The 14064-nt window shown below is 37.3% G+C and overlaps 1 protein-coding gene across 2 annotated transcripts in view; it reads right to left on the minus strand.

The window, feature by feature from the left end:
• Positions 1-10969, minus strand: part of PGAP3 (Per1-like protein PGAP3) — a 77199-nt gene extending 66230 nt beyond the window's left edge. For both annotated transcript variants that reach the window (XM_081740543.1, XM_081740542.1), the window contains exon 1: positions 10814-10969. The gene's annotated coding sequence lies outside the window, so the exon portion shown is untranslated. The remainder of the gene's footprint in view (positions 1-10813) is intronic.
• Positions 10970-14064: the final 3095 nt, after the last annotated feature.

Consider the following 14064-nt stretch of genomic DNA (forward strand, 5'->3'; position numbering starts at 1 on the left):
TTTAAAACTAATGTAATGCATGTATCCAAAAGTTAAAATATTACAGAAAACTTAGTTCCATCTTCACCTACCAAATTGCCATTATAATTTTTATGAAAAAATGATTTTTTAAATTCTCAGTTCATGGTTTCATTACAATACATATATATGATGTAAGGATCCCCACATCATAACATGAGCACATGTTTATGGACGACACATGCTAACGTTTACAAACAAGCAGACAATACACTGAACAGGAAAATACGAAGATCAACACAATGGAAACCGAAAGAGAACGTGCGACCTGAAGAGGGTCTATAAAAGAGGAACTACAGAAGAAGGAGGCATCAGTTGACCATTGATCGCCTACCCACAACAGCTCTGGAGGTCGCACTGGACTAAGGGGCTCAATCTATCCTAACATCCCTGGAAATTGCTCTGAAGCGAAGGGGATTCCTCAATGCAAACCATACCTCACGAGACTGCCATAAGCAGAGGAGGTTTCCTAGGACCGTAATCTGAAGTGGCTACAAGACACTCTGCTGGCTGCCATGAGCGAAGGGATTCCCGTATGAAATGTTACTTCCTTTACCCTTGGTTATGAAGGAGATTCTGATACATTAACTTTATACAACACAAAGAGTATTACGTGTTTTTATAAATAAATAGGTGAATTGCTAGATTCTCGGTCCACTATTGACTCTACCTACACAAGATATTGCAATATACTTACTCTGTCTGTCCGTTCAAAAGAAAGAAAAAAAAAATATCTCAAGAACTACTTAGTGAATCACCATTAATTTTGACCTGGATGTAGAACGTCGGAAGTTAGGAATCGAGCTCGATGATGGAGATGATATGCAAACCGGATTTAGTAGAAATCAATCATTTCCGGTTTTAATGTTGACCACTACAGAGCATTAGTTGTAATAGGTAGGGAGAGGTGGTTTCCAGCAATCAATTAACTAATTTAAAAATACATTTTAAAAAAATGAAATGAAATGAAATAAAAATTTTGAGTTTTGCGTCCCACGGTTATGCCGGCTAGGCTAAAGGAGACAGTGATGATGAGTAATGAATGAAATGATGGAATGAAGAAAGTGGGAGGATACGGGAGAACCTCGAGGAAACCCATGCACACAGTGTTTGTCCACCACAAAGTTCACTTGGCAGGAGTAGGGTTTGAACCCGGAAACCCAGACACTAGAGGTGAACGCTCTACCACTGAGCAACCGCGGCCCTAAGAATACATTTAACCTCTATCCTTAACTCTCTACTAAGACCAGAAGTAAGAGAAACCTACTATAACTTCTGGTTTCAATATTGTTGTACATAAAGCGAAAAGGAGAAAAGGCAGTGAAAAGAGTGTTTTTGGAATAGATTCAGCGTTCTAAGAATAGGCACCATTTGAACTTTATTGAAACAGGAACTTGCAAAAATATACCGTTTCCGGTTTTAACATTGATTGTTATAGGGTGAAAACGGTGATAGATAGCGAGAAGCAGTTTCCTGCAATTAATTAATCGTCTCAAGAATATATTCCATCCGTACTCTAACTCCAATCTCTCTATTAGAATCAGAAGTAGAGAAATCAACCACTTCCGGTTTTAATATCGATCATTATAAATTGAAAGCGGTAACAGCTAAGGAGGAGCGGTTCCTTGAACTAAGCGTTCCAAGAATATTTTCCATTTCTACTGTAATCGCTCTGATTTCAATACTAATTGAGAAAATATAACGCTGTACAAATCAAACTCCTTTACGTGGTGTACATTGCTACTTGTTCATCCTCATGTTTTAAATGCTGCCACAAAACACTGACATTAATCGCCTGGACAAGTGGCAACAGTTCGCGATAGACATACTCCAAGCAATCCATGCAAACACACAAACCATCTGCTTATGCAGTAGAGGTCTGCACGGGCCGGAATTTTTTTTTAGCCCGGGCCCGGCTCGGCCCGACCCGAGTCCGAAATATGTTTTAGTCTTTAAACCCGAACCCGTGTGATAATCAAATGAGCCCGAATTACAGAAACTAATTTACGCAAAATTGTATTTTTATTTACAACGATTAGAGATTTAGTTTTGCAGTTTACTTTTGCAGCGCTTATTTTCCACTAATAAATATTCTCCTTTTTGTAATTTTGTAATATTTTCGACATCCATTGTACTGCGATTCAGTTTCGGCAACATTTGATTCTTTTCACAAGTGAAAATGGAAATGCTATATTTTTTGTGGAAAATTTGTGAAAGAAATGCTTCCGATATCAGCAACAGGAAGAAATATTAGTAAACAACTAAAATATAAACTAACATTGTCTTGGAGAAAAAAATAAATAAGACAACTTGTTCTTAATGCTTTTGTTCCTTTAATCCAGTGTAAGAAACAGTACTTTCACTCACAGATAAACTAAGCATGTTAATTTCTGTAACTTTTAGTTTTACTCTCCACTATACAGCTTTACTTTCAATTTCATAGGCCTAACGATACTCAGAATTTGAGTATGGGTGTCTCAAGTTATAAATTTAAATGTGGTTTAAAAAGTTCTCCAGAAAGAATAGTCCGATAAATATCGTTGTACAGTATATTTAAAAAGTTAAGCCCGAAAAATATGGTTGTATACTTAAAAATTGACCGCCCGTGCCCGGCTCGAGCCTGAAGTGATCTATCCTTTGTAGGTCCGAGCCCGTGCACACCTCTATCATGGATACACAGTTTTGGTTGATTGGAAGTGGCATCATGTGGTGCCAACGAATGGTGACTTCGCCCGGGAGAATCGTAAAGAACCCACTTTCAATTACACATCAACATTCTCTTCAAAAACGGGTTCTTTCCATGACGTTGGTCATGTCACCTTCTAAGTCGCAATTAACTCACATCGGAGCATTGTATCACTTGATACTGTTGCCGAAGAAATAGACATGCGGAGGAATGGTTTCTGAACTGCAATTAAATCCATCTCCCAGTTCCTAACATCTGGACATTATCGACCTCAATACCTACTCTGAGTTTCTCAATATCTTTGGCTTATTGTCGTCCTAGCAATTTTCAAACTTTTGTATCGCAATTATGCCCACTTAATATACCATATCCATGTCGAATATTTACCATATTTTTCTTCCTTTCGTTTCACATGCCTAGTTTCCAGTTTAAACTCACAAAGCACACAAACCCGTATAACGTTTTATTTGGTTCCCGTGTTTGACCTGTGACCTGGTTTAACAATATTGACCACAACTAGTAAAATACAAGAGGAAACACTTATTAGCACATTATCATCTTCTCTCTCTTTCTCAATTGGAAGCGAAAGGTGTAGGGGTGCGTGTTTTATCACCACCTGATAACTCAATAGACCTTGGATACTGTATTTATAGTGCGGTTTATTTTGCCACCAAAGAATATATATATTTTCAGTTTTATGTCCCATGGTATGCATGCTAAAGGGGAGTGATGAGAGAATGAATGGAGAAAGTGAGAGGAAACGGAAGAATCACGAGAGCGGTATTTGTACATTACAAAGTCAACTTGGCGAGAGCTGGGATGGTAAAAGAGAATCCACGCACCAGAGATGAATGTTCTGTAACTGAGCCACTGCAGCCCCTGTTATATATATATATACTATCATTACATTACACAGGAATTGATGGCAATGCTGTTAACTAGGATTTGCCTCAATAACTTCCCTTCCAAACACACCAGTCATATCGTTAGAAAGGTCATTCCATCACCGTTCAATTGCGCTATGTCTCGCCTTTGTAGAATAATTATAGGAATGGGCTGTAAATACTTTCTTTCTCCCAAAGGTCAAAAACTGTTAATAATGGTCATAGGAACTTTTCTTGCTTAGAATGGTTTTCCCTTATTACCTCCCAAAGGAACGATATTTCCTTATGGGACACCCTGTAAAATAACAATTAACTTTGGGAAAACTTATTTCGGTGGTACTGGAGATTTTCATGAAATTGGGTAACTACTCAAACTGAATACCAAAAGATAACTTGGTTAAGCATCGTCTTTCAAGAAAAGTCAGCGAAGAGAGTCGTTTTAAATCAGGGTTGGCTGGTTTAAACCAAAAAACGAAAAATGTTCGTAAAAGTGTAAGAGTTCGTAAAAATCTTGATGAAAACACATTTGTGGGTTATCACGTTTCACTCCCGTATATTATTCGTATTACATTCAGACCTAAATTCCCCATTCATTACTTAAAGAGATTATGGTACAAAAGCAACTTTTGTTTTTTTTCTTAGTTTATGAAAGTTTCTTTTGTATTTTTTAATAGTTTGTTATTATTGTTATGCAGTTGCAATCAAAGAAAAAAATCTAAATATTGTTTCGTTTTAATAATGTTCACTGTTGATAAACTACATCGAAGTGCCGTACTTTTTTTTTTTTTGGGGGGGGGGGAAGGGGATCATACAAACCCAACGATAGGCATTTATTGAAATCAGAGGTATCTTTGGTATCTATTTATGTATAAATGGGTCAGAACCAAAGTGGACTGAAATAATTCGTATCTTTATACACTTTTCTTAGTGATATGCACATTAAGTCGTCGTATTTCTTTAACTTGAACTGTAAAAATCGTGGACTAAATTAGTTCTTCTGTACTCTGCAGTATTTTGAAATTGTTTATATATAATTTTGTATTATGGTTTCATTTGTGCAACTGTTTATTTTTTTGTCCTTCTGAAATGACTCATCACAATTAACAAATATGTAAAGATTAGCACAACGTATTTTTATCAGGAGTCTTCGTGAGTGAGTCGGCAGATGTATCACATTTGTGGCTAATTAGTTCTGGTTTCGAGTTCAAGTGGAGGACAATTTCTCTCCGTAAGATCTATTTTTTGCATGAATTCTGAACCCTCTTCTTCCTTAGGATATGCAATTCAAGGAAAGTTGCATGATAAAATCCTAGCTTGAAGTAGGCACTATGTTCAAAAACTCATTTCAGATTGTTCAGTCATTTCCCCCGTGACGCGATCACAAACAATAGGCTCGTCAATTTCAACATGAAGAAAGAAACTGTAGAAAATGCCTTCTTTCTTTCCTTAAAATTGAAATTTTCAAAAGCAAGAAGTGACGTGTACCCCTATTTTTAACGAGGTGTTATACGGAATTTCATCTTCTTAACTTGACATGCTCTTGAGATACTGTAATTTTGACTGAAATTTTGAACCCCTTCTACTTCCATTACGATGCGCCTTTAATCAAAGTAACAATAAATAAATAAATAATAATAATCTATATTCCGAAATTTATTTCGAAATGTTCAACCGTTTCCTCACGATGCCATTAAAAGCATGTAACATCGCCTTCAATATGAACGAAGGAATTACGGAAAATCACTCCCTCCTCTCAAAGATGTTGAAACACATGACCACTTATTTTTTATGAGGAGTTAATATGCCGAATTTTATCTTTCTAACTTGGCTGGCTCGTGACATACCGGTACTCAGTTTTTCTTTCTTTTTATTTTTACATAAATATTGAACACCCTCTTCCCCTTTTTTCTAGGATGAACCCTTGAATCAAGTAATATGATAAAACCCTAGCTCAGGGTAGATACTAACTACTGTATATTCAAAAATTCATTTCAAGCTTCTTAACCGTTTCCCCGTGATGCGATCAGAAACAATACGCAATATTGCGGTGCCGATTGATTATACGGATCCACAGATTTGTGAAATTTACAAAAGAAATTTGAAATAATATTTTAGTAAACTAGTGTAAATAAGAAAAAAAACTATGGTGTGTTTTTACCTGTGAGATGTGTATGTACGTGAAAATACATTTAATAATATTGGAACAAACCTATATTTGAATAATTGGCATTTATTCCGAAGTTTATTGTCCGCCTAGTTTATGGGTAAAAGCGTAATAGTTGGTTCCTTTGTGTACCAAAGTTTAATATTTAATTCACATAGTATTGCCGAGCGAGTGAAGCAGTTTAGGCTATGTTAGTACTTAGTAATTACCCTTGCGTAACATCAACTCATTTTTCATGTAAACTTTTTTTTTTTTAACTTGATTTTGGCCTCTAGTTTCAAAATTAACCCAAGTGAAGGGACCAATCTAGGGATGGCCAAATCCGGATATTCTTGGATCCGGATCCACTATGGTCCGGATATCCAGACACTGGATCCGGGTCCGAAATTTCGGATCTTGGATCCGTATCCGAAAAAACGGATCTTGGATCCGGATCCGAAAAACCGGATCTTGAATCCGGATCCCAAATTTCGGATCTTGGATCCGGATCCGAAACTCCGTGCCAGAAAATTCGGGTGTTCCGAATCAGCAAAGTTTTCGTAAATATTGACAAAGTGATTTTCAATCCTATGCTTAAAATAGGATTTTAAGACACTTGTGGTATCTGATCGTGTGACAGCCTTGCGTTCTCTTCATCCTGTTGATATTTGGTTATTGTGCCTTAATATGTCACAATTACACCAAATTTCATTGACTAAAACTGTTGACTTTGGTGAGAGCAATCTCACTGTCAGATTCGATTCTAGTGGAAATACTCGATCGAGAATGTAGTAAATCTTTTTTAAAGCGGACGTCCTGATAGAATTTGTCCTTTGTTTTCTGTAACACTAGTCAAATGCTGGGATGAAACAGTCTCAAGTCCAAGCTTCTTCATTAGGCTCACTCTGCTTACTTTTCTAATTCTTTCTGAGTTATTGTGGTCACTGAATAAGGCCATTTCCTAGTCGTGATGGGCTAGGCCATAGCTAATAGAACAGCCCATAAAATATAGATCAAATCAAATTAAGGAGCAACTTAGTTTTCTTACTCTTGATGAGATTTTTTCTTCCTTTAATAATACGTTTCTCTGTAACCGTACCATAGAGACCTGCACGGGCCGAATTTTTCGGCCCGAGCCCAATCCAGCCCGAACGTACCTAGGCCCGGCCAGCCCGGGCCCGAAAAGTTTTGGAGATTTTCGGCCCGAGCCCGGCCCGGCCCGATAAGTTTTCAAAATTCTTGGCCCAAGCCCGGCCCGAGCCCGATAAATTTTAGAAGTTTTTGGCCCGACCCCAGCCCGATATTTTTTTTAAAAAATTAGCTCGAGTCCGAATCTTTCTCAAAATTTAGTACTAAATTTGATCTAACCCTCAGAAACATTTTCTAAACTTTGGTTGACAACCTGACGCTTGCCTTCCGAATTGTACCATTGCCTGCTAGAACTTTGCCTGTCATCGAGAGAACAAATACTCCATTCCCTGTAACAAAACTCTAATTTAATTGATTTTTAGCATAAAGTGAAGATGGCAATATTGTTTAGCGACAGGCAAAACATTCCCACCCCTTCTTGTCATATTTTGGGTTCAGTGAAGGTCAAGGTCAGAGCTCAATTTACCGCATAATGCCTGCAATCCTCTACAGTGAAAGTGGAGCCGCTAAGCAACACAAACTGTAAATAGCTATTGCATTCTTTGTAACATTTTTAACGGATACACTTCTTCAACGTTTGGCTTTATTCCAATTATCGTTTAACGAAAGTCAATAATTATTAAAGAATTGCAATTGATCGGCCTCAGCCCGGCCCGACCTGAAGAGAAATCAGTGTCGGCCAGCCCAAGCCCGGCCCGGCCCAAAGAAATAACAGTGTCGGCCCGCCCAAGCCCGGCCCGGCCCGTGCAGGTCTCTACCGTACCACCCCAGTTGGTATTAAGAATTGTAGTAGAGACAAAGTTCTAAATGTCAATTAATGTATTAATGTAGCTGTATGTGTATATAAAATACCATATGCAGCCTCTAGCAGAAACACGTATCTTTATAATTAGTAATCCACTACTATTAAGTCTGCATAGGTTGTATAAGGAGCTATATCATTCATGCAAACACATAGGCGGATCCAGGCGGAGGACGAAAAGTCGTTCGCCCCTACCCAGCGGCACCATTAACAGTGTACTTTAGTAATAATTTGTGGCAATTTCAGATCATCTAAGTAATTTTTCACTGCTAGCATCCCGAACCGCTCCCTCCAGGAGTTCGTTCTGGATTCGCCCCTGCGCAAACATAATATACAACTCATTCAAGAGTACATTTTGTTGGCTTTTTAAAACTTTTATTTTAAAGGATTGTCATTTCTCGTGGCCACTTATGCAATCTTGTCCACAGAGATACATGCAATTTCCAGTCATTACGCAAATACATTTATATACTTACTAGACTGCGTCTAGTTGGGGTTTCTCCACTAGACCCCCGTTACTAGGGCCTCGCACCACAAAAACCTCTAATCATAATCAATTTAAAAAGAAATGTCTGGAGATTCGCTCTTAGACCCTCTGATATCTCATTTGATCGGCCTATGGCCTTGCACCTCGTAAACCTACAACCATACCGAATCTCGGTTCAAATATCAAGTTGTATGTAGCAACATTCCGGTATCCCAAGATATACCGAATTTCAGTGCGAGTACGTGGGGGCTGCCCACACATTTGCTCGTCTATGGCCTCGCACATCATACGGCTGCAAACATAACGAATTTTTCTTCAAATAACAAGTTTCATTTCTCTAACATACCAGGATTCCGAGATATAAAAATATTTTCTTCCCGCCCCTTTTTTTCCCTTCTAAGACATATCAAACAACGCTTAAGTACATATCTAATTATTTCAAATGAAAAGTCCAATTACTAAATTCCATGCTCCTAATCTTCAGAGGCTCCCAGATATCTACATGTTATTATAATAATTACAATTCCCACCCTCTTTCTTCCCATCTCTTTTCTTTTCCTTTTTACTAAAACATCAAAAAACACTGAAACACACGTCAAATTATTTTCAATGAGAAATGCAAATACCAAATTTCAAGTCTCTAACCTTAAATGATTGAACATATTAATACAATAATTGTAATTTCCACTTAATTTTCTTCCCGCCCTTTTTCTTTCCTTCTGGGCCACATATCAAAAAAACGTTGAAATACGTATCTATTTAAGTTTCCGAGATATTGGCATATTTTATACTAATTGCAATTTCCACCCCTTTTTTACTTTCTACATCTTCCCTGCCCCTTCTAATTTAAATATTAAAAAAAAAAAAAAAAACAAACAAACAAACAAACAAACAGGTATCAAATTATTTTCAATGAGAAAACCAAATATCAAATTTGAAGTATCTAACGTCAAGAATCTCGGAGATATGGCCATTTTATTGAAATATTTTGCACCCCATTTCCATCTTCCTCATCGAAGTTCCCAAAGTCCTTCCTTAGTGGTATCCTACGTGACAGAACCTATATACTGTCCAAATTTAAAGTTTCTAGCTTAAGCGGTTTGGCTTGTACGGTGATCTGCCACTTACTAACTCAGTCACTCAGGACTTTGCCCTTTTTATATACAGAAATTTAAGATTTTATGGGAAAGCCATGGATTTTGTTCTAAGACCGCCAGTGTCTTAGAGATGTAATAGCTTTGCTATAAACTTTAAGCAATCAACTGACTGATCTGCGTCTATATGTATTATGTAAAATACCATTTATATTTATTTTGCTCGTAAAAAAATAATGACGAAAATTCAAAGACATTCATGATTTTAGCGTAATTCTGCAGGAGTTCAGATCGTTGGATTAATCATAAGAGCCAACTGTATAAGATAGACTACATTGATTTCCAATGTGGGACAAAGAGAATATGCAACATTACTATGCAGTTTTTCGACGTTATAACTCAATCTGAAAATATTATCAGAGGTCTCACAAACAATCGAATTTTAATCCTAACTCGATTAATATATAACAAAAGGTAGATCTATACAACTACTGACTTGAGATGAAAGTGGCATACTTGCAGTGCGTTTAAAGATATACTAAAGACTAAATGATGGGTTGTGCACAACAGTGGTCTAACCCCGAAAAATGTGAAAATGAGATTTTGATGTAACCTCTTGTCATTTAAAATTGAATTGTCTTCCCACTGAGTTAGATAAAATTCACCTAGTAAATTTTATATACATTATATACATATGGACATTTAAGTCTGGGTCTGAATCTAAGGCCTAAAATATTAAAAACAGGAGTCCGAATCTAAACTTCAAAATTTCGGATCTGGATCCAGGAACCGGATCCAAGATCCGAAATTTCGGATCTGGATCCGTCTGGCCATCCCTAGACCAATCATATATCTTTATATCGTGCAAGTAGTGATTTTCCACAAAAATCGATTACGCGCATACCAATCATCGCTGATGGGCCTGCTCCTTACGGACGCAGCCCTCGCTGCCGCTCGGGCCCCCCTGCTGCGCTCCTGCATTGACTCGATTAGGTTGCATTCGTGGTTTTTAATGGCCACCTAGTACAGGCTGGCTGACGTTTTTGCACGACATTTTAAAGTGAATCTGCACCGGGCAATGCCCGTGTACACCTCAAAAACGAATGCTGAAGGTACAAAAAGTGAACGGAAAGATGTATATACTTTATGAATTTATGTAAGGATCCGTATAATCTGCTGGAATGTGAGTTTAAATTTGTATCAATTCGAACACCTATTGCTAGTATGTGCGGAGACATTTCTGGTTTGTATCCAAGGCAAGTAGTCCAACCGAAAATCGAATCTGCACTGAGTGTCAGCCACTCGGCTTGCAGAAAACACTCTTAGCTCCTAAACTGCTGTTAAAATTATTTATAACATTTGAAATGTTAGAGCGACTTAACAAGAAACAAAAATACTTTGCAGCATATATAACAATAATCAATGAAGTCAATGCTCTTGACTTCGATTTTCTGCACCACAGGTAGGGGTAAGTAACCCCTGTGTTTTCATTGATCGCATGACAGAAACGTGTATTAAAAATACATTATAGGAAAATTCTGACGTGATACCTTAAATATACAGAAGTCTATTATAGTTCACGCATGTGAAAAATCCATATTTTCAAATTAAAAACTCGAAAATAACTTTCACACACTAACTTAAATATCAGGTGCTCACTGATAAACACTAGCAGACAGCACAGCAGTGAGCAGAGGAATAAGCCAGTTCGCAAATGTCCAGCACCTCAGAGTTACAAAAGTTTATTTCATTACAATGCCTTCAACTTCAAAACATCGAAATTGTATTGTTAATTTTATACTTAAGATTAATATCATCATAACTATTCCCCATTATTGGCAGGTTATTTGATACAAATTCAGACTTTCATATGTTGCGACAATAACTTTGTCTTGACGCACCAAACAATTTTGAAATCCTCTTTTATCTCCTGCTACATCTCAGGTAATGCCCCAGGAGATTTCTATATCTTATCAATCCCCTTTTTTCTATTTTATTTCAACGTTCGCTGACATTTTCTCATTTATCTTACGTTACATTTAGCTGGTTCGAAAATTTTTCAGTTTGACGTCCCACAGTTACGTCGGTTAGGCTAAGGGAAACTACAACGGTACGTTATATATTGTATTCACTTGTAGGTTTTAAGTTACACTTGTATATTGTATTCACTCTGGTTCCTTTTCGTAATCAAAATTTGAGCCCACACACTTCATTCCTATTTGATTCCATTTATTTATATTCTATATCTGGTAGGTTATAAGTTACACTTGTATATTGTATTCACTTGTGGCTTATAAGTTATTAGATCAGAAGAAGAGAAAAAATTTAAATAATATAATTGTCAATATATAAAAGAGATATTCAAATGTTTGAATAATAATGAGATTGCCAATACGTGGTTGGCAGGACAACCAGATATAGAATATAAATAAATGGAATCAAATAGAAGGATGCGGAGATCATGGAGGATGGAGTGTTCTGTCTAAGTAGTTTACGGCTCTGGTTTGAAATGTTGAGTGCTCTAGAAAGGGAAAACATTTAATGAGAAGTATTAGACATTGTATGTTACGTGTAACAAGATTTATTGACCCCTTGTTATAAAACTGTGGAGTGAAATAAAACGTAAATCACAGACAATACATTCGCCTAGTGTAGAGTGTAGTGATCAACGTTACTAGAACATTCCTGAACTATTGAAATAGGATTATTACAACAGAAAGGTGAGATCGTTTTTTAACTCTTTCAAGTGTGGAAATACTATTACATTCAGGTGTTTTGTAAATATCTCTATTTATTATCAATTTTCAACTTCAGTAGGTACAAAATAGGGATGGTACCGAGACCGAGACTAGTCTCGGTCTCGTCTCGAATTATCGAGACGAGACCGAAACCGAGACGGACTTTTTTATACCGAGACGAGACCGAGACCGAGACCGAGATGGACTTTTAAATACCGAGACGAGACCGAGACCGAGACAGACCTCTATAAATCGAGACGAGACCGAGACGAGACTTAGGTCAGTCTCGAAAATCTCGGTCTCGTCTCGAATATTGATATTGATAAATACTAAAATTGCCTTCACTCAAAATTTGTTTCGTTGCTGAGTTAGATAATATGAGAACGATTGACTGATGTACATTGGCGTATTTAGGGGGTGGTTATCGGGCTCAAACCCCTCCCGAAATAAATTTGTGATAATTTTTTGCATTGCACGTACAACGCAAATGTTTCTTACTGGTTCCTCAAGCCTCTCCAGAAACTAAATCCACTGCTGATGCAAATAGAATTCTCTCTCTCTCTCTATATATATATATTAGGGATGGCCAAATTTTTCCGGAATCCGGATTCCGGAAATTTTGTTTTCCGGAATCGGAAAATTTACTTTCCAGAATTCAGAAAAATTCCGGAATTCGGAAAAAATCCGGAATTCGGAAAAATTCCAGAATTCAGAAAAATTCCGGAATTCGGAAAAATTCCGGATTTTGGAAAAATTCCGGAATTCAGAAAAATTCCGGAATTCGGAAAAATTCCGGAATTCGGAAAAATTCCGGATTTCGGAAAAAATCCGGAATTCAGAAAAAATCCGGAATTCGGAAAAATTCGGACATTCGGAAAAAATCCGGAATTTAGAAAAAATCGGAATTTTTCCGAGATCCGGAATTTTTCCGATTTTACTTTCCGGATTCCGGAAAGTAAAAATTCTGGAATTGGCCATCCTTAGCTAGTAGCTGTTAAAAGAGAAACACAATAATGAATAGGCTATATATACTGTATTAATTTCTTGTAGTTGGATATGTCTTTATCATTTACGTAGGCAATTGCTACTGCAGTTATTTACTACTTTATGAGAAAGGTCTTATTTTCACACACAAAAAAGTCGCCGGTATGTCTCAAACATTATCGCGTTCCCACCTGCAGCTGCTCCAAAGCACTGCAAACTACTTTTTAACCAGACGAAAGGCAGTGAAGGAAAATAAATCTCAACAAATATTCTAATAACAGTCGCTTATTGTCAACATACCTACAGGGAGCGCAGAAAGTGTTCGTACACCGTGCATACTTTATATTGAAAACAGCTAGCATGAGAACGGGAGGTGGAAAATATATATATAACCAGAATTAAGACTACACATTCATACATTTTATTTCTATATACAAGAGAAAGGCCAAACAAACACAATCACTGTTTTGTTCAGAAGAAAAGAGGGAATTCCTTTTTTGTAAACGCAAAAAGTCACCGTACACTTATGCTTGAATTAATGCTTATAAAGTATATTACGTTGTTTAATATTTTGTGAGATTACCCTGTGCGTTAATGATTGTCTGTAGTCTTCGTGGCATTGATTTCACCTGTAGTAGTTCGTAGTTCTGTAGCTTCGGGACTGATTATGTCCCATTCTTCTTGAATAGCTTTTCTTAGGCCTTCTTTAGTAGACAAGCTGTGCCTTCTGATTCTTGTCTCCAGAACAGATCATAGATGTTCTATGGGGTTCATGTCTGGGGATTGGGGAGGTGTGCGAAGCTGTTTCAAGGTATTATAGAGTCAGGGGCGGATCCAGAGGGGGGCGATCACCCCACCCCCCACAAGAGGAAACTCTTATTTTATATATAAATAAACCCATCCATAACAAGTTTGGAGCTCTTAAAAGTAGCAGTATTACCGCCGACCGCCCCCCCCCCAGAAGTCCGTCCTGGATCCGCCCCTGGCAAACCTTGCAGACAGGCCTTGTTCAACAGTACAAACAATAATTGCGATGTATAATGTTTCTATCACTGTGCGAAACCATAAAAAAAAAATAA

The sequence above is a fragment of the Thermobia domestica genome, chromosome 15, assembly GCF_964235325.1.
Source record: "Thermobia domestica chromosome 15, izTheDome1.hap1.1, whole genome shotgun sequence".
Lineage (NCBI taxonomy): Eukaryota > Metazoa > Arthropoda > Insecta > Zygentoma > Lepismatidae > Thermobia > Thermobia domestica.